Below are 24,272 nucleotides of genomic sequence, written 5' to 3' on the forward strand. Positions count from 1 at the left end.
TAAATATCAAAATAAACTTTTTCCACAGGCTAATAATACATTTGAAAATAAAATAACAATAATGAATGAATCAAACATTCAAGCCTTGAAGTAGCAAGAGAGTGCATGAATAAAACGTTAATTATTGCTCAGTTTGCTACACTGATTTGCTTTAACACTGAATATGGAACAAGCAACGCTTATATAACTTAATAGTGCAAAATCAACTTTCAAAAAACGAACGAAAAAACATCAATGGTATATTAAATTCAATTTAATATGCCTTGCATTCGCTCATTCGGGGTTTGGTGGTAGCAGGGGTGCACAGGTATATTGTAGCGTCCCGGAAGAGTTAGTGTTGCAAGGGGTTCTGGGTATTTGTTCTGTTGTGTTTATGTTGTGTTACGGTGCGGATGTTCTCCCGAAATGTGTTTGTCATTCTTGTTTGGAGTGGGTTCACAGTGTGGCGCATATTTGTAACAGTGTTAAAGTTGTTTATACGGTCACCCTCAGTGTGACCTGTATGGCTGTTGATCAAGTATGCCTTGCATTCACCCGTGTGTGTAAAAGCCGCATATATTAAGTGGCTGGGCCGGAACGCTGTTTGTATGGAGGAAACGCGGACGTGACGACAGGTTGTAGAGGACGCTAAAGGCAGTGCCTTTAAGGCACGCCCCCAATAATGTTATCCGGGTGGAAATCGGGAGAAATTCGGGAGAATGGTTGCCCCGGGAGATTTTCGGGAGGGGCACTGAAATTCGGGAGTCTCCCGGGAAAATCGGGACGGTTGGCAAGTATGAGTATTAGCGGCGAATGTGGTGTTTCAGCGGCACCGCCGCTTTATAATACCGGCGGGCCAGATCTAATGTTAATTTGATATTGCCTCAAGGGCCAAATGAAATCACACGGCGGGCCAAATTTGGCCCGCGGGCCAGAGTTTGACACCCATGACCTAGATCATTACATTCATATCGGCTACTCTAGTCGATCTGACATTCAAACGGAAAAGCCAACTCCTTGCACGCAAAGAAAGCCCCCATCTCTCCCCCTCGCAACACTGATAAGGAAGAGAGTGGGGGTTGTATTTCACATTCCAAGGTTAAGACACTAAACAGGCCTCTGAAGACAAGAGAAACTAGTAGAATATACAAAGGAAAAGTACTAGCTGCTCAAACATGGCTATGAATAAAGAAATAACTCTTAAACATATATGCATTCTCCACAATGCATTAAACAATGTAACAAGGTTTTCCAAAATAAATCAACTCAAGTTATGGAAAGAAATGCCAACATGGCACTGCCATATTTATTATTGAAGTCACAAAGTGCATTCTTTTTTTTAACATGCCTCAAAACAGCAGCTTGGAATTTGGGACATGCTCTCCCAGAGAGAGGAGGTTGAGGTGGGCGGGGTAGGTGGTAGCTGGGGGTGTATATTGTAGCGTCCCGGAAGAGTTTGTGCTGCAAGGGGTTCTGGGTATTTGTTCTGTTGTGTTTATGTTGCGTTACGGTGCGGATGTTCTCCCAAAATGTGTTTGTGATTCTTGATTGGTGTGGGTTCACAGTGTGGCACATATTTGTAACAGTGTTAAAGTTGTTTATACGGACACCCTCAGTGTGACCTGTATGGCTGTTGACAAAGTATGCCTTGCATTCACTTGTGTGTGTGAAAAGCCGTAGATATTATGTGACTTGGCCGGCACGCAAAGGCAGTGCCTTTAAGGTTTATTGGCGCTCTGTCATACATTTTACTTTTTGAAACCGATACCGATAAATTTGAAACCGATACCAATAATTTCCGATATTACATTTTAAAGTATTTATCGGCCGATATCGGCAGTCCGATATTATCGGACATCCCTATTAAAAACAATTGAAAAAGGAAAAAAAAAATGTTTAAGTCATCTCCATGCAACCAGAAGGAGCCTTTCTGACCTGTTTTGAAGACATTTCATTAGAACCAAATAACACATTGCGAGAATCGGTTCGAATCCAGGCTGGATTCTGAATCGAATCCTAACCCTCGTAATCAGATATGGATTGAATTATTACGTGGCCAAAGACGCACACCCCTAATAACTGCGGTAAAACTCCTGACGGATAGTATTATCTTTTTAAATTTGATTGGTAAAAAAACCCGTGATTGATAACTGCACTTTGATAAACTCATGGCGCCAGCTCGCTAGCTTATTAAATGCTGCACCAGCTCGCTAGCTTATTAAATGCTAACATGAAAACGAGAGTCATTAACATCTTTCCCCATTAAGAATAGACATACCCCTATCTAAACATATAAATAATCACATTACGGCGTGGGTAACTAAGATACCGAATTTTTTTAGAGACGTCCGATATTATCGGCCGATAAATGCTTTAAAATGTCATGTCGGAAATTATCGGTATCGGTTTCAAAAAGTAATATTTATGACTTTTGTTGCGTAGACCAGCTCTTCCTCCAATGGGGAATTCAAATTGCTAGTCTCTCCCAGATTCTTTTGATGGCAATAAGCTGGAGGTTATATTGAACACCAGGCAGTAGTTGGTATTTTGTGGTTTATTGTCAAAGCTTTGAAGACAAACCTGAGACCAATCTAGTACACCAGCGTTCCGTCACCCGGTCTAGCTCGGTCTCTCTCCCAACCCACGGAAGTGCTGTCCTCTCCCCTCTGTCCCTCGCCCCCACCCTCATTGTTTAGACTACTTCTTGTGTTATCTCTACCCCCTACATTCCACTGCTAGAAGGCCGACACCTTACTAAGAGAGAGAGAAACAAGGAAGAATACTAGCTATTTTGTAATACGATTATGGAGGGAAAGAAGTAACACTTAAATATGGATATATGTAAAAGATCTGCATCCATCACTTTTTAAAACGCCGCTGTACGGAGTGGTACACGGACGTAGGGAGAAGTACAGAGCGCCAATAAACCTTAAAGGCACTGCCTTTGCGTGCCGGCCCAGTCACATAATATCTACGGCTTTTCACACACACACAAGTGAATGCAAGGCATAATTGGTCAACAGGCATACAGGTCACACTGAGGGTGGACGTATAAACAACTTTAACACTGTTACAAATATGCGCCACACTGTGAACCCACACCAAACAAGAATGACAAACACATTTCGGGGGAACATCCGCACCGTAACACAACATAAACACAACAGGACAAATACCCTGAATCCCTTGCAGCTCTTTGTGGTTTTTTTTGTTTGTTTTTTTGTCATAAAAAAATACAATCATGTGTGCTTACGGACGGGTGGGGACCACTGATGTAGACCACATAGGGCGGTATAGTTCGGTTGGTAGAGTGGCCGTGCCAACAAATCGAGGGTTGCAGGTTCGATCCCTGCTTCCGCCATCCTAGTCACTGCCGTTGTGTCCTTGGGCAAGACACTTTACCCACCTGCTCCCAGTGCCACCCACACTGGTGTAAATGTAACTTAGATATTGGGTTTCACTATGTAAAAAGCGCTTTGAGTCACTACAGAAAAGCGCTATATAAATATAATTCACTTCACCACAAGGAAGTCTTTTACCATCCATCCATCCATCCATCTTCTTCCGCTTATCCGAGGTCGGGTCGCGGGGGCAGCAGCCTAAGCAGGGAAGCCCAGACATCCCTCTCCCCAGCCACTTCGTCTAGCTCTTCCCGGGGGATCCCGAGGCGTTCCCAGGCCAGCCGGGAGACATAGTCTTCCCAACGTGTCCTGGGTCTTCCCCGTGGCCTCCTACCGGTCGGACGTGCCCTAAACACCTCCCTAGGGAGGCGTTCGGGTGGCATCCTGACCAGATGCCCGAACCACCTCATCTGGCTCCTCTCGATGTGGAGGAGCAGTGGCTTTACTTTGAGCTCCTCCCGGATGACAGAGCTTCTCACCCTATCTCTAAGGGAGAGACCCGCCACCCGGCGGAGGAAACTCATTTCGGCCGCTTGTACCCGTGATCTTGTCCTTTCGGTCATAACCCAAAGCTCATGACCATAGGTGAGGATGGGAACGTAGATCGACCGGTAAATTGAGAGCTTTGCCTTGCGGCTCAGCTCCTTCTTCACCACAACGGACCGATACAGCGCCCGCATTACTGAAGACGCCGCACCGATCCGCCTGTCGATCTCACGAACCACTCTTCCCTCACTCGTGAACAAGACTCCGAGGTACTTGAACTCCTCGAAGTCTTTTACATTTTGGAAAAAATAATAATATGACTCCTTTTAATGCGCCTTATATATGAAAAAGGATTGAAAATAGACCATTCATCGGCAGTGCGCCTTATAATCCGGTTAACTAAATTGTCAGCATAGTTGAATGTAGAAAAAAATCTGTTAACAAATTCCGTGTCCAAAAAGTTTTAGTAATAAAGACACAAATTAACCTGACGCAATAATAATTGATCTTTTTTGACATTGTTACATTACATCTCACTAGGGCTGCAACTAACGATTAATTTGATAATCGATTAATCTGACGATTATTACTTCGATTAATCGATTAATAATCGGATAAAAGAGACAAACTACATTTCTGTCCTTTCCAGTATTTTATTGAAAAAACCCAGCATACTGGCACCATACTTATTTTGATTATTGTTTCTCAGCTGTTTGTACATGTTGCAGTTTATAAATAAAGGTTTATTAAAATTTTTTTTTTTTTTTTTTTTTTTTTCTAAAGCCTCTGCGCATGCGCATAGCATAGATCCAACGAATCGATGACTAAATTAATCGGCAACTATTTTTATAATCGATTTTAATCGATTTAATCGATTAGTTGTTGCAGCCCTACTTCTCACTAGCCTTGATTACTGGCTTAATTTTTGTGCTCTGTAATATCATTATGTTTGCAAGACACTTGTCCAAGTTGGATACATTGTGGCGGTCTCTCACCGGACCGTGGGGGTTGGCGTGGAACTGAACCGGTGTTCCCTGCTCCAGGTGACGGCCCAAGACCTGAAAGACAAGCTGAAGACGCTCAACAGCAGCATGGCCTTCCTCATCAGACACTCGCAGAAGCTCTTCCGGGTGATTTAGCGGGCGTGCGCAGGTTGTGGGAAGTGCATCAGCCGCTGTAACGTTCCCTGTTTTTTTCGCCGCTCAGGCACCGGTCTACCTGCGGGAACACGCCAGAGCACACTTCGTGACCAACTCGGCGCTGCGGAGCAAGGTCGGTGACCCCGAAAAACCTGAAAATCCTTTCTAAATGCAGGAAGGAAATGCAGTGGAACCTCCATTTAATGGCTTCAAAAATCGCAAAGTTGTTGTAGTGAAGCTAATTTGTCCTTAAGAAAGAACGTAAATATAAATAATTGGTTCCACCCAGGACAAAAGTCCATATTTTAGTGAAGGTGTGTCCTTAACTTCAACAACCATGTTGCTACCATAATAAACATTTAAAAAAGTAAAATCCACTTTGAAAGGAGCAGACAGAGGGAAAGAAGGGAGGCGGCGTGTATGTGCGCGATCTTGGAAAAGATGCTATTTCTTTCTTCCGCTGCATACTTGCCAACCCTCACGTTTTTAGCGGGAGAATCCCGGTATTCAGCGCCTCTCCCGACAACCTCCCGGCAGAGATTTTCTCCCGACAAACTCCCGGTATTCAGCCGGAGCTGGAGGCCACGCCCCCTCCGCCGTTCTCACGTCCGCTTTCCCAGCAGCTTGCCTGCCCAATGACGTCATAACATCTACGGCTTTTAGAGAGTAGAGTGCACAACAAGGAGAGAGAGTTCTTGGTTTCTTATGTGGGTTTATTGTTAGGCAGTTTCATTAACGTCCTCCCAACGCGGTAACAACACACAACAACAGCAGTCACGTTTAGTCTACCGTAAAGCAGTTCGTCTGCCCTAAACAGCAATGTTGTGACACTCTTAAACAGGACAATACTGCCACCTACTGGATAGCCTGCAGAAATTCAATTATGTCTTTTATGTATATGTATAATAAAATAAAAATATATATATATAGCTAGAATTCACTGAAAGTCAAGTATTTCATATATATTAGGGCTGCAACTAACGATTAATTTGATAATCGATTAATCTGTCGATTATTACTTCGATTAATCGATTAATAATCGGATAAAAGAGACAAACTACATTTCTATTCTTTCCAGTATTTTATTGGAAAAAAACAGCATACTGGCACCATACTTATTTTGATTATTGTTTCTCAGCTGTTTGTACATGTTGCAGTTTATAAATAAAGGTTTATTTATTTATTTATTTTTAATTTTTTTAAAGCCTCTGCGCATGCGCATAGCATAGATCCAACGAATCGATGACTAAAATAATCGGCAACTATTTTTATAATCGATTTTAATTGATTAGTTGTTGCAGCCCTAATATATATATATATTATATATATATATGAAATACTTGATTTGGTGAATTCTAGCTGTAAATATACTCTCGTCTTAACCACGCCCTTACCCACGCCCCAACCACGCCCCCCCCCCCACACACACACACCTCCCGATATTGGAGGTCTCAAGGTTGGCAAGTATGTTCCGCTGTGAAATAAGCCCGCTTTGGCATATTTTTCCAGAAAAGTCTGTTCTCATCACAATTAAAAACGTACTTGGTACTTTCCTCAATCCCGCCAATACGAGCAAACACAAAAGAGGTGCGTTTGGCTCCATCTCATAGTTCATAAACCAAAAAGTTTGCAAATAGAGGGGTTCTTGAATGGAGGTTCCACTGTAAATCATACATGCTAATAGGTATATATCGATAAATGGTATTAATTATAAGCTGCGGTAAAACTCTTGTTTATTATTACCATATTACACCTAGATTCATGACCGTACTTTGATTAACTAATGCTGCTCATTTACGCAATACCGTATTTTTCGGACAATAAGTCACAGTTTTTTTCATAGTTTGGCCGGGGGTGCGACTTATACTCAGGAGCGACTTATGTGTGAAATTATTAACACATTACCGTAAAATATCAAATATTATTATTTAGCTCATTCACGTAAGAGACTAGACGTATAAGATTTCATGGGATTTAGCGATTAGGAGTGACAGATTGTTTGGCAAACGTATAGCATGTTCTACATGTTATAGTTATTTGAATGACTCTTACCATAATATGTTACGTTAACATACCAGGCACGTTCTCAGTTCAGTGTTTCCCATAAACTGCCAAGATACCTGTGGCGGTGGGGGTGTGGCTGTGGGCGTGGTCACCATGACATCATCGAGTAATTTGCATAATTTACTACAATGAAATTATTTTCTCTAAAAAGGCTCAAAAAATGTATACTTACTAATTAATAATAACAGTTTTGTTTTAAACGTCCATCCATCCATCCATTTTACAATATAATTACAACACTTTATGTCCATATTTATATACAGATTTGAACAATAAGTTATTCACTGAAATATATTTATTAATTGTGGTTCTTACAAAAAAGATATCTTATAAAATATAAAAGCTAAAATGTCTCTTAAAGCTCTGCCCCTTTATTTAGTGCATACAAAATAATTTAACTTTAGCCTACTACTACAACCATATTATTTACCAGCAACATAAAGTGAAACAGAGGCAGAGGTGTCCTGCCACAGTCAGTAACAAATAAACAGAAAACAGTAGTGGTCAAATACAAATAAGGCAACAAGAGAAGTATCCTACACTTCTATTTTGTAAAGTAAATCTGAACAGCCTATATGGGCATCTACATCAACTATATGATTTGCCTGAAAAGCTGGACAGGACACAAAAAAAAAAAAATTTTTATTTTATTTTTAATTTTTATTTGTGGCGGACGTAATTCTTTCATGGCGGGCCGCCACAAATAAATGAATGTGTGGGAAACACTGCAGTTGGTTATTTATGCCTCATATAATGTACACTTATTCAGCCTGTTGTTCACTATTCTTTATTTATTTTAAATTGCCTTTCAAATGTCTATTCTTGGTGTTGGCTTTTATCAAATAAATTTCCCCCCAAAATGCGACTTATACTCCAGTGCGACTTGTATATGTTTTTTTCCTTCTTTATTGTGCATTTTCGGCGACTTATACTCCGAAAAATACGGCAAACAAGTTGGCTGGCTTGCCGACTTAAATGCTAACATGAAATCAAGAGACATTAAGGTCTTTCCCCCTTCAGAAAGGACATACCCCCGATCTAAAATGAAACAAACACACAACTGACTGAGCAACAAAGATATTTAATGGTGCACATTAAACCAACAGGATGTGCTCTCTTGGAACAGGGCGATAAATATCTATATTTGACACAGGTGTCAACAGCAGGAAGTGAACTCGTGAGGTGTCACGTAAACGAGACGTGCAACACTCCTTTTGCCTTCATCGTTAAAAAACCCCCACAAACTATTGCAAATTATGAAGAAAAAAGATATTTGAACACTAATAAGAAAAGAAGCCGTAACTATATTTAATGTTTCCTTCACCAAAGAAGTATGTTGTTTCTATTTATTATTGTTATTTTTCTCAATACTTGGTTAAATATTTCAGTGGGCACATTTAACAACAACATGATAAAAATGACCACTTTGGTGCAAATAACCATCACAGGAAATGTAAATATGGTCCCTAAATGCTAATAAACACTTTAACGTCTGCTACTTATTACAAGAGACAAGTTAGTTGGTTGCATGATTTCCATCTCACACGCTGCCAGGACGACCTGGACCTGTTGGCGGTGAGCAACCCGCCCTCGCAGCGGGTGGCGCCGCCGCTCAAGAGGGCGGCGGTCCCGACCCCGGCTGGTCCCGAGCAGTGCCTGTCCCCCGCCCAGCAATACACGGAGGAGGCGCTGAAGGAGCTCTTTCAACACGTGCACCACAACATGCCCGACTCGGCCAAGAAGAAGAAACTGGTCCGACAGGTCTGTCTTCTATTTGATTTGCTATTTTTTTTTAAGTTGTTGGACTCAGCTTCTAAACGATCACTAGAGGGCGCTAACTTTCTAAAGTATTGTTAGCGTTTTTTCCCACCTGATTCTGGCTTATTTATATATATATATATATATACTAGGGCTGCAACTAACGATTAATTTGATAATCGATTAATCTGTCGATTATTACTTCGATTAATCGATTAATAATCGGATAAAAGAAACAAACTACATTTCTATCCTTTCCAGCATTTTATTTAAAAAAAACAGCATACTGGCACCATACTTATTTTGATTAATGTTTCTCAGCTGTTTGTACATGTTGCAGTTTATAAATAAAGATTTATTTAAAAAAAATATTTTTATTTTTATTTTTTTAAAGCCTCTGCGCATGCGCATAACATAGATCCAACGAATCGATGACAAAATTAATCGGCAACTATTTTTATAATCAATTTTAATCGATTTAATCGATTAGTTGTTGCAGCCCTAATATATACAGTATATATATGTATATGTGTATGTGTATATATATACAGTATATATATATATATATGTGTGTGTGTGTGTATGTAGATAAATATATATGTGTATATATATAAATATATACATATATGTGTGTGTGTGTGCGCCCCAGATGAAACGGACATCAAAGCCCTGTCTGTCTGAGAGAAAGACATGCATTATTGACCTACAGTTAACCACTAAGTTATTTCACTTTTTTCTGTGTTAATATAGCTGTGTTAAATATTATTATTGTATGGGTAGATGTCGCATGGAAAACACTCAAACAATGTCAACAAAATAGTCACATTGAACCCTTAACAATAAGCTCTTAAAAATAAGGAATATGTAAGAAATGCTTCATAAAGTGTAAGAAAGTGTAAACCAGCTCAGTGGCCTTGCGGTTAAAGTGTCCGCCATGAGACTGGGAGGTTGTGAGTTCAAACCCCGGCCGAGTCATACCAAAGACTCCAAAAAATTGGACCCATTGTCTCCCTGCTTGGCACTCAGCATCAAGGGTTGGAATTGGGGGTTAAATCACCAAATTATTCCCGAGCGCGGCCCACGCTGCTGCTCACTGCTCCCCTCACCTCCCAAGGGGTGAACCTGGGGTTGGTTCAAACGCTAGAGGACACATTTCACCACACCCAGTGTGCGTGTGACAATCACTGGAACTTTAACTTTAACTTTAAAAGTGTGAAAATGTAAACAAGGAAACTTGAGAAGAACTACTTTCTGCAGGTTTAGTAGTGGGAAATAACGGCTGTGTAACATTAATTTACCCTGTTATTCTTATTTAACTATGTAAAGGAATTGTTGTTATACAGTAATTATTTAAATATTATTATTGTACGGGTAGATGTCGCATGGAAAACACTCAAACGATGTCGACAAAATATTAAAAACACTTAACAATAAGCTCTTAAAATGAATGTGCAAAAATAAGGAATATGTAAGAAATGCTTCATAAAGTGTAAGAAAATAGTGTGAAAATGTAAACATAGAAACCTGAGAAGAACTATTTTCTGCAGGTTTAGTGGCAGGAAGTTACAGCTGTGCTCTAAAGGGTGAGCGCGGCTAAGGTGGTGTGGTGTTAGCGCTCTTGCCTTGCATCATTGACAGACCACATCAGTCGGACTACGGTCCCTTTGAAAACATACAAAAACTGTCCTCTTTGATCCACAATTTCTTCATTTGGACTTTGTCTTCTCACTCCATGCAGAGAATCAAGCGCCGGACAAGCCCACTTGATAGTTGATACCGTTACCTGATTGGCTGTTAGCGTGTCACGTGATCCCTTCCCGCATTGCTCGGTTACCAAGAGCGTCTTTGTCCATGCAACCAACCTTGCTTCCGTACTTCCGCTTTCTTATTTATGTGTCTATCCCGATACGTATTGATATTGTTTTATGGCTTATCCCTAGTACGTGTGCACTAATTAGTAACACCAGTGTGTGTGTGTGTGTGTGTGTTTGCTGGCTGTGTGCAGTTGGTCAAGCAGACCGCCGCCGCCACGCCCACCAAGGAGCCTGGCCACGCCCCCAAAAAGCATCCGCGCTCCCGCTCGTTTGGAGGACTCATCAAGGTACCATAATCGTCGTTTTCATGCTATGACATGCTCTAAAGCAGGGGTCACCAATGCGGTGCCCGCGGGCACCAGGTAGCCCGTAAGGACCAGATGAGTAGCCCGCTGGCCTGTTCTAAAAATAGCTCAAATAGCAGCACTTACCAGTGAGCTGCCTCTATTTTTTAAATGTTATTTATTTACTATAGTAAATAACTAAAATGTATTATATTATATTTATTTATTTAAATCGCTTTGCTCGACATTTTTAATTCTAAGAGAGACAAAACTCAAATAGAATTTGAAAATCCAAGAAAATATTTTAAAGACTTGGTCTTCACTTTTTTAAATAAATTCATTAATTTTTTTACTTTGCTTCTTATAACTTTCAGAAAGACAATTTTAGAGAAAAAATACAACCTTAAAAATGATTTTAGGATTTTTAAACACATATACCTTTTTACCTTTTAAATTCCTTCCTCTTCTTTCCTGACAATTTAAATTAATGTTCAAGTACATTTATTTTTTTTTATTGTAAAGAATAATAAATACATTCTAATTTAATTCTTCATTTTAGCTTCTGTTTTTTCGACGAAGAATATTTGTGAAATATTTCTTCAAACTTATTATGATTAAAATTTAAAAAAAATATTCTGGCAAATCTAGAAAATCTGTACAATCAAACTTAAATCTTATTTCAAAGTCTTTTGAATTTATTTTAAAATTTTTGTTCTGGAAAATCTATAAGAAATAATGATTTGTCTTTGTTAGGAATATAGCTTGGTCCAATTTGTTATATATTCTAACAAAGTGCAGATTGGATTTTAACCTATTTAAAACATGTCATCAAAATTCAAAAATTAATCCTAATCAGGAAAAATTACTAATGATTTTCCATAAATTATTTTTTTTAATTTTTTCAAAAAGATTCGAATTAGGGAGTTGTTCTTCTCTTTTTTTCGGTTGAATTTTGAATTTTAAAGAGTCGAAATTGAAGATAAACTATGTTTAAAAATTTAATTGTCATTTTTTTCGTGTTTTCTCCTCTTTTAAACCGTTCAATTAAGTGTAAATATCATTAATTATTAATAATAACATAGAGTTAAAGGTAAATTGAGCAAATTGGCTATTTATGGCAATTTATTTCAGTGTGTATCAAACTGGTAGCCCTTCGCATTAATCAGTACCCAAGAAGTAGCTCTTGCTTTCAAAAAGGTTGGTGACCCCTGCTCTAAAGCTTGCGGGACAAAGGGGGGAGCCATGTGGACTTTTAAGTTTTTTCCTGACCTCACTAGTGCTTCTCACCTTCTTTATCAAATCGTCGGCACTCGTGAACACACGGACGAGGAGTGTGTGCTAGCTGACAACTAGGGCGATAATCACTAGCTGACAACGAGAGCGCTAATTGCTAATTGTCGTGGTTCCTCTGCCCGACATGACCTTGGTCTGCAGGCCAGTGACTCGCACGGCCTCAGTCCTCATGCCACAAAGATGGCCGACATTGCAGACTCTCCTGTGCTCTGCTTGCAGCGTAAACCTCGATCTGATCAGCTGACAGCAAGACACATCTCCCCCCACGCCGTCGCCACGGCAGCCCCAAAACACGGCAAAGAGAACGTTATCCTGCGGGAGGTGACACACACACACACACACACACACACACACACACACACACACACACACACACACACACACACACACACACACACACACACACACACACACCTTTGATCCTTTCGATGTCCTTACTTACCTGTCCGATTGTGCCTGCAGGTGAGAAGTCCGCTAAAAGTGCGGGGGAAGGCGGGGCTAGTGTTGAAGAACCCAGACTTCAACTTTAATAAAAGTCAAGCTGTGAAGGTATCACCTGTCCACTCATCATCACACTTGTATCACCTGTCCACTCATCACCACACCTGTATCACCTGTCCACTCATCATCACACTTGTATCACCTGTCCACTCATCACCACACCTGTATCACCTGTCCGCTCATCACCACACCTGTATCACCTGTCCGCTCATCACCACACTTGTATCACCTGTCCGCTCATCACCACATCTGTATCACCTGTCCGCTCATCATCACACTTGTATCACCTGTCCGCTCATCACCACATCTGTATCACCTGTCCACTCATCACAAACTTGTATCACCTGTCCACTCATCACAAACTTGTATCACCTGTCCACTCATCACAAACTTGTATCACCTGTCCACTCATCATCACAAACTTGTATCACCTGTCCACTCATCACCACACTTGTATCACCTGTCCACTCATCACCACATCTGTATCACCTGTCCACTCATCATCACACCTGTATCACCTGTCCACTCATCATCACACCTGTATCACCTGTCCACTCATCACAAACTTGTATCACCTGTCCACTCATCATCACAAACTTGTATCACCTGTCCACTCATCATCACAAACTTGTATCACCTGTCCACTCATCATCACAAACTTGTATCACCTGTCCACTCATCACCACATCTGTATCACCTGTCCACTCATCATCACATCTGTATTACCTGTCCACTCATCATCACATCTGTATCACCTGTCCACTCATCACCACACTTGTATCATCTGTCCACTCATCATCTCACCTGTATCACCTGTCCACTCATCATCACACCTGTATCACCTGTCCACTCATCACCACATCTGTATCACCTGTCCACTCATCACCACATCTGTATCACCTGTCCACTCATCACCACACTTGTATCATCTGTCCACTCATCATCTCACCTGTATCACCTGTCCACTCATCATCACATCTGTATCACCTGTCCACTCATCACCACATCTGTATCACCTGTCCACTCATCATCACACCTGTCACACCTGTCCACTCATCACCACATCTGTATCACCTGTCCAGTCATCATCACACTTGTATCACCTGTCCACTCATCACCACATCTGTATCATCTGCCCACTCATCACCACATCTGTATCACCTGTCCACTCATCATCACACCTGTATCATCTGTCCACTCATCACCACATCTGTATCACCTGTCCACTCATCATCACACCTGTATCACCTGTCCACTCATCATCACACTTGTATCACCTGTCCACTCATCATCACACTTGTATCACCTGTCCACTCATCATCACACTTGTATCACCTGTCCACTCATCATCACACTTGTACCACCTGTCCACTCATCATCACACCTGTATCACCTGTCCACTCATCATCACACTTGTACCACCTGTCCACTCATCATCACACCTGTATCATCTGTCCACTCATCATCACACCTGTATCACCTGTCCACTTATCATCACATCTGTATCACCTGTCCACTCATCATCACACCTGTATCACCTGTCCACTCATCATCACACCTGTATCACCTGTCCACTCATCATCACACCTGTATCACCTGTCCACTCATCATCACACTTGTATCACCTGTCCACTCATCATCACACTTGTATCACCTGTCCACTCATCATCACACTTGTACCACCTGTCCACTCATCACCACATCTGTATCACCTGTCCACTCATCATCACACTTGTATCACCTGTCCACTCATCATCACACTTGTACCACCTGTCCACTCATCATCACACCTGTATCACCTGTCCACTCATCACCACACTTGTATCACCTGTCCACTCATCATCACATCTGTATCACCTGTCCACTCATCATCACACCTGTATCACCTGTCCACTCATCACCACACTTGTATCACCTGTCCACTCATCACCACACTTGTATCACCTGTCCACTCATCACCACACTTGTATCACCTGTCCACTCATCACCACATCTGTATCATCTGTCCACTCATCATCACACCTGTATCACCTGTCCACTCATCACCTTATCTGTATCACCTGTCCACTCATCACCTTATCTGTATCACCTGTCCAGTCATCACCACATCTGTATCACCTGTCCAGTCATCACCACATCTGTATCATCTGTCCACTCATCATCACACCTGTATCACCTGTCCACTCATCACCACATCTGTATCACCTGTCCACTCATCACCACACCTGTATCACCTGTCCACTCATCACCACACCTGTATCACCCCCCCGCCCACCCTAATCTCACACCTCTCTCAGCAGGCCACGCCCTCCATGGCCAGAAGTTGCTTCTCGCCGGCTCATGAAGTCTCTCTGTAGACACCCGGACTGGACGTGACTATTCCGTGTTGCCACGGCAACGGCTTTGTCTGGGCCGCATGTGAGCCAATCAGACATGACAGTATTACAACCTGGCCACTTCATTAGGTACACCAGGTACATCAAAGTGCTAACTGTTTATTACTACATTTTACTGACAGCTGTTTCTAATATTTTAATGTACTTTTTCATGGTCATCATTGAAACCACACACAGATAATAACATGTTAATAATATGTTTATTACTACATTATACTGACAGCTGTTTTTTTTATATTTAATGTACTTTTCTAAACATTTTGTGATACTTTGGGATTTTCAACTGCTCCATAATTGAGTATTTATTTCAAGAAGTGAATGGTAGATACTAGATGTCAGTGACTTCAACATGTCTGCACTTCAACGTGAATCTTCTTGGTACAAAATGTGAATGACTTCAAAGCAAACTTTAATTTTGGCGGAACAGGAAGCCATGATTACTAGCTATCTTAGCGTATTACTGTACTAGCGGGACGTTAGCCCCCTCATCATTGCAAATATTACAATAACACTGTCACTCATGTCTTACCTAAATATTTAGTTTGGGCCGTTACGGTTTTTAAAGGGGAACTGCACTTTTTTTTTTTTTTTTTGCTTATCGTTCACAATCATTCTGAGAGACAAAAACACATTTTAATTTTTTTATTTTTAAGATATTAAAGATGATAATTAAAAAAAAAACGCTTGGAAGATGCGTCTAATAAGAGTCACCATTGGAGCCTTCAGAGAGACAATATGTAATATGTACAATATACACACTGCAAGTATGTATATAATGTAGTAACAGACACCTTCATAACAATATGTAATATGTACAATATACACACTGCAAGTATGTATATAATGTAGTAACAGACATCTTCATAACAATATGTAATATGTACAATATACACACTGCAAGTATGTATATAATGTAGTAACAGACACCTTCATAACAATATGTAATATGTACAATATACACACTGCAAGTATGTATATAATGTAGTAACAGACACCTTCATAACAATATGTAATATGTACAATATACACACTGAAAGTATGTATATAATGTAGTAACAGACACCTTCATAACAATATGTAATATGTACAATATACACACTGCAAGTATGTATATAATGTAGTAACAGACACCTTCATAACAATATGTAATATGTACAATATACACACTGAAAGTATGTATATAATGTAGTAACAGACACCTTCATAACAATATGTAATATGTACAATATACACACTGCAAGTATGTATATAATGTAGTAACAGACACCTTCATAACAATATGTAATATGTACAATATACACACTGAAAGTATGTATATAATGTAGTAACAGACACCTTCATAACAATATGTAATATGTACAATATACACACTGCAAGTGTATATATAATGTATAACAGACATCTTCATAACAATATGTAATATGTACAATATACACACTGCAAGTATATATATAATGTAGTAACAGACACCTTCATAACAATATGTAATATGTACAATATACACACTGCAAGTATATATATAATGTAGTAACAGACACCTTCATAACAATATGTAATATGTACAATATACACACTGCAAGTATATATATAATGTAGTAACAGACACCTTCATAACAATATGTAATATGTACAATATACACACTGCAAGTATGTATATAATGTAGTAACAGACACCTTCATAACAATATGTAATATGTACAATAGGCACACTGCAAGTACAGTATATATATAATGTAGTAACAGACACCTTCATAACAATATGTAATATGTACAATATACACTGCAAGTATATATATATATAATGTAGTAACAGACACCTTCATAACATTATGTAATATGTACAATATACACACTGCAAGTATATATATAATGTAGTAACAGACACCTTCATAACAATATGTAATATGTACAATATACACACTGCAAGTATATATATAATGTATAACAGACACCTTCATAACAATATGTAATATGTACAATATACACACTGCAAGTATATATATAATGTAGTAACAGACACCTTCATAACAATATGTAATATGTACAATATACACACTGCAAGTATATATATATATATATATATAAATAATATAGTAACAGACACCTTCATAACAATATGTAATATGTACAATATACACACTGCAAGTATATATATATAATGTAGTAACAGACATCTTCATAACAATATGTAATATGTACAATATACACACTGCAAGTATATATATATATATAATGTAGTAACAGACACCTTCATAACAATATGTAATATGTACAATATACACACTGCAAGTATATATATAATGTATAACAGACACCTTCATAACAATATGTAATATGTACAATATACACACTGCAAGTATATATATAATGTAGTAACAGACACCTTCATAACAATATGTAATATGTACAATATACACACTGCAAGTATATATATATATAATGTAGTAACAGACACCTTCATAAAAATATGTAATATGTACAATATACACACTGCAAGTATGTATATAATGTAGTAACAGACATCTTCATAACAATATGTAACATGTACAATATACACAATGCAAGTATATATATAATGTAGTAACAGACACCTTCATAACATATGTAATATGTACAATATACACACTGCAAGTACAGTATATATATATAATGTATAACAGACATCTTCATAACAACTTGGAATATGTACAATATACACACTGCAAGTACAGTATATATATATATAATGTAGTAACAGACATCTTCATAACAATATGTAATATGTACAATATACACACTGCAAGTGTATATATAATGTATAACAGACATCTTCATAACAATATGTAATATGTACAATATACACACTGCAAGTATATATATAATGTAGTAACAGACACCTTCATAACAATATGTAATATGTACAATAGGCACACTGCAAGTATATATATAATGTAGTAACAGACACCTTCATAACAATATGTAATATGTACAATATACACACTGCAAGTGTATATATAATGTATAACAGACATCTTCATAACAATATGTAATATGTACAATATACACACTGCAAGTATATATATAATGTAGTAACAGACACCTTCATAACAATATGTAATATGTACAATAGGCACACTGCAAGTATATATAATGTTGTAACAGACACCTTCATAACAATATGTAATATGTTTTTATATACACACTGCAAGTATATATATATATATATATATACATATATATATATATATATATATATATATATATATATATATAATGTAGTAACAGACGCCTTCATAACTATGTACAATATACACACTGCAAGTATATATATATAATGTAGTAACAGACATCTTCATAACAATATGTAATATGTACAATATACACACTGCAAGTATATATATATATATAATGTAGTAACAGACACCTTCATAACAATATGTAATATGTACAATATACACACTGCAAGTATATATATAATGTATAACAGACACCTTCATAACAATATGTAATATGTACAATATACACACTGCAAGTATATATATAATGTAGTAACAGACACCTTCATAACAATATGTAATATGTACAATATACACACTGCAAGTATATATATATATAATGTAGTAACAGACACCTTCATAAAAATATGTAATATGTACAATATACACACTGCAAGTATGTATATAATGTAGTAACAGACATCTTCATAACAATATGTAACATGTACAATATACACAATGCAAGTATATATATAATGTAGTAACAGACACCTTCATAACATATGTAATATGTACAATATACACACTGCAAGTACAGTATATATATATAATGTATAACAGACATCTTCATAACAACTTGGAATATGTACAATATACACACTGCAAGTACAGTATATATATATATAATGTAGTAACAGACATCTTCATAACAATATGTAATATGTACAATATACACACTGCAAGTGTATATATAATGTATAACAGACATCTTCATAACAATATGTAATATGTACAATATACACACTGCAAGTATATATATAATGTAGTAACAGACACCTTCATAACAATATGTAATATGTACAATATACACACTGCAAGTATATATATAATGTAGTAACAGACATCTTCATAACAATATGTAATATGTACAATATACACACTGCAAGTATATATATAATGTAGTAACAGACACCTTCATAACAATATGTTCAATATTTACCATATTTTGATCATGTTAGTCATTTCCAGGACTGATTTCTTCAGCGCACTGATTTCTATTTTCATAGCAACTCACTTCCGACTTCTGGCAACAAATGTGTGTTCATACTTCCAGAAACAAACGCTTGTGTTTTTTCTAATCATGGCAGATTCGGTAAAAAACAACAAAGACGACTATTTTTGTACAAATGTCAATTCGCAACCCTATCTTTTTGAAGCTGAATATACAGAGGATGAACTACTGCTTGTAGAAGCGAGCACAAAGGAAGAGTGAGACATCAGAGCAGACGGAAGCCGAGAAAGTGAAGTGAAAGTGACACGAAGCTGTAAATGTGGAATTTGGAGACAAGCTTTTTCGACATAAATGGAGTGCTTACCCAAATAAACTGGAAAAACTTTACTCTTGATATCGATCATGATACACGCAGCCCGTCATGCCTGTTATTAAAACTACAATACATACACTGTCTGGCTAGCTTGCCACCGAGAACGAGACGATGTTTAAGTTGGAATACAAAAAACGTTTGTCCTCTTGTCTCTCATGATGATTGTGAATGATAGGCAACATTCCAAAAAAAAGTGCAGTTCCCCTTTAAGTGTTCTAGAATACATTTTCTGACTAGTGATGTCATCCAGCCCCCCCAAATGTTTGCGCAACATATTATAGGTTTTGTATTTGCTTTTTAAAAAAAAATGGTGTTAATGTGTTATTAAACCTTGTCCCAACCTTGTCAAAATTTCCCCACAATTGTCCCATTTTTTTGTTACTTTTGTGCTGCAATTTATTTTACTTGATTAGCTATTATAGATTTTATGTTTAGGTGTTATTATTCATAACCAGCCCCCACCTCGTCCAAATCCCCCCAAGCTTGTCCCATTCAGTTGACCTACTATTGTTTTTTGTCTATCACAGTTTTTTGTTATTAACGTATCGTAGCTTTTATGTTATTAAAGTGTTAGTTTTTTTTATTAACGTTATATAGTTTTTGTTATTAACGTGTCACAGTTTTTGTTATTAATGTGCTATAGTTTTTGTAATTAATGTATTATAGTTTTTATGTTAACGTGTTGTAGTTATGTTTTTGATTTGTTTTTATAGTTTTTGTATTAAAGATTTATAGTTTTTATGTTTTTGATTTGTTTTTATAGTTTTTGTTTTTTTGTATAGTTTTTATGTTAACGTGTAATTTTTTGATTTGTTTTTATAGATTGTGTATTATTGATTTGTGGTTTTTATGATTGATTTGTATTTGTAGTTTTTGTTTTATTTTATAGTTTTTATGTGAACATGTAATTTGATTTGTTTTTATAGTTTTTATGTAAACGTGTAATTTGATTTGTTTTTATAGTTTTCGTATCAATGATTTATAGTTTTTGTTTTATTTTATAGTTTTTATGCTAACGTGTAATTTGATTAGTTTTTATAGTTTTTTGTTTTGTTTGATAGTTTTTATGTTAATGTGTAATTTGATTTGTTTTTATAGTTTTGTTTTTTTTAATAGTTTTTATGTTAATGTGTAATTTGATTAGTTTTTATAGTTTTTGTATTAATGATTTGTAGTTATTATGTTTAATTTGTTTTTATAGTTTTTGTTTTATTTTAGGTTTTATGTTAACATGTAATTTGATTTGTTTTTATAATTTTTGTATTAATGATTTATAGTTTTTGTTTTATTTGATAGTTTTAATGTTAACGTGTAATTTGATTAGTTTTTTGTTTTGTTTTATAGTTTTTATGTTAACGTGTAATTTGATTTGTTTTTATAGTTTTTGTATTAATGATTTATAGTTTTTGTTTTATTTTATAGTTTTTATTCTAACGTGTAATTTGATTTGTTTTTGTATTAATGATTTATAGATTTTGTTTTATTTGATAGTTTTTATGCTAATGTGGAGCTTGATTTTTTATAGTTTTTGTGTTAATGATTTATAGTTTTTGTTTTATTTGATAGTTTTTATGATAACATGTAATTTGATTTGTCTTTGCTGTTGTTTTGTTGTGTTTTATAGTTTTTATGTTACCGTGTAATTAAACAGCCTCCCAACCTTGTCAGAATTCCCCCACAATTGTCCCTAATTTTTTTAGTCTATTATAGTTTTTTTACGTTATAAATGTGTTATTATTCCGAACCAGCCCTACTAGTCAGAAAATGTATTTTAGAATCACTTAAAAACTGTAACGTAATCTTTACAGCACAAAAGAATAATGTTATTTGAGTATTATTCTGTTTCCAGTTTGACACTAATATCCAACCAGGTGCATTTTGTCCCAAGGCCAGCAGGGGGCGGCATCACCGTTGCCATGACAACCTGCCTGCATCTCACACACCCTCTTTGTGCAGAGAGTGAGCAAGACTCAACATGTTACTGAGTGTAAAGTGTTTACATGCCATTGTTTGTGTGACCTTCTACTGTCCATTCTCTCACCTTCCACACTTGGAGTCGCTTTTTGCTCAGTTGTGTGCGAGGAAGGAAGGAAGGAGGACTTTTGTCACGGGAGTGAGAGGATGATGGAGACGGACTATCATGGCAATATGTCAGCCATCTTTACGGAAGTTGGAAAGTTGTGTTTGTGGAACGTGACCTTCCTTCCTCGTGAGTCCTAACATTTTATTTGGATTTTTTTTTATTTTTTTTAAAAAGTTTGCTCCTGCCAGGAAGATAAACTCTTTTGACTGTAAATAATGTCCACTTTGGATTAAAACTTGTCTTAAAACCTGCTGTTTTTGCTTTTGTTGAACATTTAAAGTACTTATACTATATTGCCAAAAGTATTTGGCCACCTGCTCACATATGAACTTGAAGTGCCATCCCATTCCTAACCCACAGGGTACAATATGATGTCTGTTCACCTTTTGCAGCTATTACAGCTGCAACTCTTCTGGGAAGGCTGTCCACAAGGTTGCGGAGTGCGTTCATAGGAATTTTCCACCGTTCTTCCAAAAGCGCATTGGTGAGGTCACACTGATGTTGGTCTCAGTCTCCGTTCTAATTCATCCCAAAGGTCTTCTATCGGGTTCAGGTCAGGACTCTGTGCAGGCCAGTCAAGTTCATCCACACCAGACTCTTGTCATCCATTCTCTAAATTACTGGTTTTTACAGCATTTTTCTCTAAATTACTGCGGTTTTTACAGCATTTTCTCTAAATTACTGCGGTTTTTACAGCATTTTTCTCTAAATTACTGCGGTTTTTACAGCATTTTTCTCTAAATTACTGCGGTTTTTACAGCATTTTTCTCTAAATTACTGCGGTTTTTACAGCATTTTTCTCTAAATTACTGTGGTTTTTACAGCATTTTTCTCTAAATTACTGTGGTTTTTACAGCATTTTTCTCTAAATTACTGCGGTTTTTACAGCATTTTTCTCTAAATTACTGCGGTTTTTACAGCATTTTTCTCTAAATTACTGCGGTTTTTACAGCATTTTTCTCTAAATTACTGCGGTTTTTACAGCATTTTTCTCTAAATTACTGCGGTTTTTACAGCATTTTTCTCTAAATTACTGCGGTTTTTACAGCATTTTTCTCTAAATTACTGCGGTTTTTACAGCATTTTTCTCTAAATTACTGCGGTTTTTACAGCATTTTTCTCTAATATTACTGCGGTTTTACAGCATTTTTCTCTAAATTACTGCGGTTTTTACAGCATTTTTCTCTAAATTACTGCGGTTTTTACAGCATTTTTCTCTAAATTACTGCGGTTTTTACAGCATTTTTCCCTAAATTACTGCGGTTTTTACAGCATTTTTCTCGAAATTACTGCGGTTTTACAGCATTTTTCTCTAAATTACTGCGGTTTTTACAGCATTTTTCTCTAAATTACTGCGGTTTTTACAGCATTTTTCTCTAAATTACTGCGGTTTTTACAGCATTTTTCTCTAAATTACTGCGGTTTTTACAGCATTTTTCTCTAAATTACTGCGGTTTTTACAGCATTTTTCTCTAAATTACTGCGGTTTTTACAGCATTTTTCTCTAAATTACTGCGGTTTATACAGCATTTTTCTCTAAATTACTGCGGTTTTTACAGCATTTTTCTCTAAATGACTGCGGTTTTTACAGCATTTTTCTCTACTGTGGTTTTTACAGCATTTTTCTCTAAATTACTGCGGTTTTTACAGCATTTTTCTCTAAATTACTGCGGTTTTTACAGCATTTTTCTCTAAATTACTGCTGTTTTTACAGCATTTTTCTCTAAATTACTGCGGTTTTTACAGCATTTTTCTCTAAATTACTGCGGTTTTTACAGCATTTTTCTCTAAATTACTGCGGTTTATACAGCATTTTTCTCTAAATTACTGCGGTTTTTACAGCATTTTTCTCTAAATTACTGCGGTTTTTACAGCATTTTTCTCTAAATTACTGCGGTTTTTACAGCATTTTTCTCTAAATTACTGTGGTTTTTACAGCATTTTTCTGTAAATTACTGTAGTTTTTACAGCATTTTCCCCTAAATTACTGTGGTTTTTACAGCATTTTTCTCTAAATTACTGTGTTTTTTACAACATTTTTCTGTAAATTACTGTAGTTTTTACAGTATTTTTCTCTAAATTGGAAGGTCACATGAAGTTTGGAGCTCTAGCAACTTTTTGCACTATGCGCTTCAGCATCCGTTGACCCCTCTCTGTCAGTTTACTTGGTGGCTGAGTTGCTGTTGTTCCCCAAACTCTTCCATTTTCTTATAATAAAGCCGAAAGTTGACTTTGGAATATTTAGGAGCGAGGAAATTTCACAGCTGGATTTGTTGCACAGGTGGCATCCTGTGACAGTTCCACGCTGGAAATCACTGAGAGCGGCCCATTCTTTCACAAATGTTTCTAGAAACAGTCTCCGTGCCTAAGTGCTTGATTTAATACACCTGTGGCCGGGCCAAGTGATTAGGACACCTGATTCTCATCATTTGGATGGGTGTCCAAATACTTTTGGCAATATAGTGTATCTTTTACTGACACACTCATGCAATGCT

At 37.1% G+C, this 24,272-nt stretch overlaps 1 pseudogene; it reads left to right on the plus strand.

Moving 5' to 3' along the window:
- The window catches only part of LOC133633743 (rho GTPase-activating protein 19-like), a 30,181-nt pseudogene extending 8,203 nt beyond the window's left edge, over positions 1-21,978 (plus strand).
- Positions 21,979-24,272: the final 2,294 nt, after the last annotated feature.

The sequence above is a fragment of the Entelurus aequoreus genome, linkage group LG18 (genome assembly GCF_033978785.1).
Source record: "Entelurus aequoreus isolate RoL-2023_Sb linkage group LG18, RoL_Eaeq_v1.1, whole genome shotgun sequence".
In the NCBI taxonomy this organism is placed as follows: Eukaryota; Metazoa; Chordata; class Actinopteri; order Syngnathiformes; family Syngnathidae; genus Entelurus; species Entelurus aequoreus.